Here is a 4,517-nt window from a genome sequence, read left to right as displayed (position 1 = left end):
GCCCATTTTCGATAGGATTATTGGATTTTTTCCTGTAGAGTTGTTTGAGCTCCCTATATAATCTGGTTATTAATCCCTTGTCAGATGGGTAGTTTGCAAATAGTTTCTCTCATTCTTTAGGTTGTCTCTTCACTTTGTTGTTTCCTGTCCTGCTCAGAAGCTTTTTAACTTGATGTGATCCCATTTGTTCATTATTGTGTTGGCTGCTTGTGCTTGTGGGGTATTGTTCAAGAAATCTTTTCCCAGACCAATGTCCTGGAGATTTCCCCCAAAGTAGTTTGAGGAAACTCTCTTGCAGTTTGAGGTCTTAGGTTTAAGTCTTTAACTCGTTTATGCCGAGGTTGAAATTTTCTGAATTTGGCCATGAAATTCATATATATTTCCTAGAAAAATTCAAGGGACAAGAATTTGAAGAGAAAAAAATATTATGTTCCATTGTTGAGTTATGTGGTGTTCCAAAAATGGAACGCTAAGCAAAATCACTGCTACCTTGTACATAACATATAATTTTTTTTTTGTCTCATGACACCTGCTACTCAGTGTGATATTCAACAGAACACTTCAAATGTAAAGCAGCATTACATTTTTCACATCGAAAAGTGGTGTTCTTATGACATTCAGCACATCGCGTTTGCTTTCCCTGTTTGACTATCATGTGATTTATGCCATCATAATGTGAGTCAATGTTATGCTTCTGAGAAGGTCTTCCTTTTTGGCCAGGTTCTGGAGGATGACCATGGGTCTGCAGATAATGACATACCACACGTCAACGACACTCCAGAAAATCCACTGGCTTCTCATCATGTTTTATGCAATTACCAAGCATTTTGTAAGACCAATTTGAAACAGAACAAGAGAGCTCGAATACCAGTTCTTTCCATGGATTGCTGCCTGATACTTATCGAAGTTTTTATCAGCTCTGTCTATGCCTCCCATGAACTAGTTATACACTTTGTTCATGTTTGGCTGCAGAACTTGGGTCTTCTTTTTCTGTTTCTAGGAATAGTGACTGACAAGACACAGGTGATCGATACCAGCACCAGATGAGGCAAAAGTGACAACACTGTTATCATTCCATCTGCAGGCAATATTGCCTTTGCCATCAATTCTATAATCAAATGTGCCTCTTTCTTTTTTCTTTAGCACTATATCCTATTCTAGTGGAGCTTTGTCAATGCTATCATTTCTCACTGTACCTGTTGCCTGATGTCCCATTGAACTGACCTTATCAAGAAGTGCAATACTGGTAAAAAAAAGTTATCGAATATAAAATGGTATTGTCCAGGGTGTGCCTCCATAAGTGCCTCTCTAAACTGAAGGGTGAATGATGCACCGACACCGTATTCCTCATGTTTAGTATTTGGTTTTTACCCTGATATGGCTAAAACCAGCAAATGTAGCCCAGACATGTGGCACCACACCAAAACTTACAGCCAAATTGAATGGGCTTTCCCCCAATAAATTGTTCACACCTGTGACGACCAAAATAAGGAAACGTGGATTCATCAAAGCTGAAATATGTTTCATTTGGAACAAATTTCATACATCTCTCATTGAGTTTGCTTATGAGAGGTTGTAACTTGGAAAACTTGTCCATTGGATCCAAATTTGCATTGTCAGCAACATCCAAATTAGAAAATATAGTTTCAAAGCGGTCACATCTCATGGCAGCACTCACCAGTACATTATGCGCATCTGTTCTTTGTTTACAAAACATACGCCTTCTAGGAGCTGAGACATAGGCACTCAGAAAAATAATTCCCAGAAAACATTTGAATTTGGAGCTAGTCAAGCCAAGATGTACACCCTTACTTCCAGCATATAAGTTGGAGAACTTGACAATGAATTCAAAGAACTTTTCATCAAGAAAAAGTTCAAGAAGTTCTGTGGGAGTTCTCATTTTGCTAAAGAAACCTTTTGGTGGTTCTGTAACTCTACCTGCTAGGGGTTGTGTGTTAGATCAGCGTTTTGCCATTTGAAAACAACTTTTGTCACTTTCCTCCTCCTCGATGGTGGAGGTTGCTGCACAGTGGAGGTAGATGGAACTTCGCCAGGAGAGTCATCATTATGTGCATATGAGGGATCATCTGAGTCAGATTCAGCATCTGAGCCATCTTGAATAAGTTATGCAGTTGCAAACAACAAAGAACCTGGCAGATTATTTATTATTACACCTTCTTCATCTCCTGAGTCCTCATCAGAAACAGGTGTTGTAGCATTTTCAGGTGGTTGTATCACTCTAGCACTTGCTTCTATGATGTCATCTGTCTCTAAAAGGTCAGTTATTTCATGTAAACTTAGAGTTTGAGGCATCTTGGGACTAAAACGGAAAAACAAAGTATTATTAGTCCCAGTGGTAGTCATTTTGCCTAGTGTTCCAAAAATGGAACATGCAAAATCTCAAACCCATAACTAATGCAACAATAATAATTTCGGTATTTTCTTTTTACAGCACAATAGTATAACTAGTAGAGAAGTAATAAAAAAATACTATATAAGAGGTAATGCAGTAAAGTTATACGTACCTGTCTTTGGATACTTCCTCAAAAATGTTTCCGAAAACTCACATCACTTTTTGTCAAGCTCCCAGCATGCCAGTATCTTCAGCAGTGACTAACTCTGTGCACCATGTGATAACATGTACCCTCAGGAGGCAGACATATGTGAAAAATCAGACTTTGGCGATGATCTTGAGCAGTAGGATATAAATCACTCCCACATGCTTAGTGTTCCAATAATGGAACAATAGGCATAAATGTTAACCTATTTTGATTTGATTTTGGTATATGGCTAGAGACAGGGGTCTAGTTTCATTCTTCTGCATATGGATATCCAGTTATCTCAGCATTTATTGAAGAAACTGTCTTTTTCTCCATGTATGTTCTTGGCACCTTTATCAAAAATGAGTTCATTGTATTAGTCAGGGTTCTCTTAGAGGAACGGAACTAATAAGATACACACACACACACATATGAGTTTATTAAGTATTAACTTACACCATCACAGGGTTCCACAATAGGCTGTCTGCAAGCGGAGGAGCAAGGAGAGTCACTCCAAGTTACAAAACTGAAGAACTTGGAGTCCAATGTCCGAGGGCAGGAAGCATCCAGCACTGGAGAAAGATGAAGACGGGGAGGCTAGGCCCATCTCTCCTTTTCAGGTTTTTCTGTCGGCTTTATATTTGTTGGAAGCTGATTAGATTGTGCCCACCAGATTAAGGGTGGATGGATCTGCCTTCCCCAAACCACTGACTCAAATATTAATCTATTTTGGCAACACCCACACAGACACACCCAGGATTAAAACTTGGTATCCCTCAATCCAATCAAGTTGACACTCAGTATTAACTATCACACTGAAGGTCTGTAGATTTGTTTCTGGGTTCTCTATTCTGTTCCATTGGTCTATATCTCTGTTTTTATGCCAGTATCATGCTTTTTTGGTTACTATAGCTCTGTTGTATAATTTGAAGTCAGGTAATGTGATTCCTCCAGTTTTGTTCTTTTCACTTAGGATAGCTTTGGCTATTCTGAGTCTTTTGTGATTCCATATAAATTTTAGACTAGTTTGTTTTTTCTCTCTGAAGAATGTCATTGGTGTTTTGGTAGGGATTGCCTTGAATCTATAGATTGCTTGGGTAGTATGGACATCTTAACAATCCATGAACATGGAACAGTTTTTTCATTTTTTTTGGTGTCCTCTTCAATTTTTTCCATCAGTGTTTCGTAGTTTTCATTCTAGATCTTTCACTTCTTTGGTTAATTTGTAGGTATTTAATTTTATGTGTGGCTATTGTATGTGACACTACTTTTTAAATTTATTTTTCACATTGTTCACTGTTGCCATATAGAAATGCTTCTGAATTTTGTATTCTCAAATGTTACTGATTTGTTTATCAATTCTAATCGTTTTTTGGTGGAGTCTTTAGGTTTTCTCAAGTACAAGATCATGTCATCTGCAAACAAGGATAGTTTAATTTCTTCCTTTCCAATTTGGATACCCTTTCTTTCTTTCTCTTGTCTGATTGCTCTAGCTAGGAGTTCCAGTAATATGTTCAATAACAATGGTGACAGGGCATCCCTGTTACGTTCCAGATCTTAGATGAAAGGTTTTCAGTTCTCCCCCTTTTATTATGATACTAGGTAGGGGTCTGTCATGTATGGCTTTTATTATGCTGAGCTATGTTCCTTTTATACACAGTTTGTGGGAGTCTTTGTTATATAAGGATGTTGAATTTTGTCAAATAATTTTCATCATCAATTGAAATAACCATATGGTTTTATCCTTTATTCTGTTGATGTGATGTATTACATATATAGATTTGAGTGTATGGACCTGTTCTTGCACCACAGGGATAAATACCATTTGGTCATGATAAATTATCTTTCTAAAATACTGCTGAATTTTGTTTGCTAGTATTGTATTGAGAATTTTTTGCATCAACATTTATCAGAGATATTGGCCTGTAGTGTTGTTTTTTATTTTTTTAATGTATCTTTGTCTGGTTTTTGTATCAG

The 4,517-nt window shown here is 37.3% G+C and overlaps 1 pseudogene; it reads right to left on the bottom strand.

Annotated features, from left to right (window-relative positions):
- Positions 1-532: 532 nt before the first annotated feature.
- On the bottom strand, positions 533-2,316 carry LOC101058377 (piggyBac transposable element-derived protein 3-like; annotated as a pseudogene).
- Positions 2,317-4,517: the final 2,201 nt, after the last annotated feature.

Source organism: Pan troglodytes, chromosome 10, assembly GCF_028858775.2.
Source record: "Pan troglodytes isolate AG18354 chromosome 10, NHGRI_mPanTro3-v2.0_pri, whole genome shotgun sequence".
In the NCBI taxonomy this organism is placed as follows: domain Eukaryota; kingdom Metazoa; phylum Chordata; class Mammalia; order Primates; family Hominidae; genus Pan; species Pan troglodytes.
Note: the sequence above shows the minus strand (reverse complement) of the source record. Positions and strands in the feature narration are given on the sequence as shown.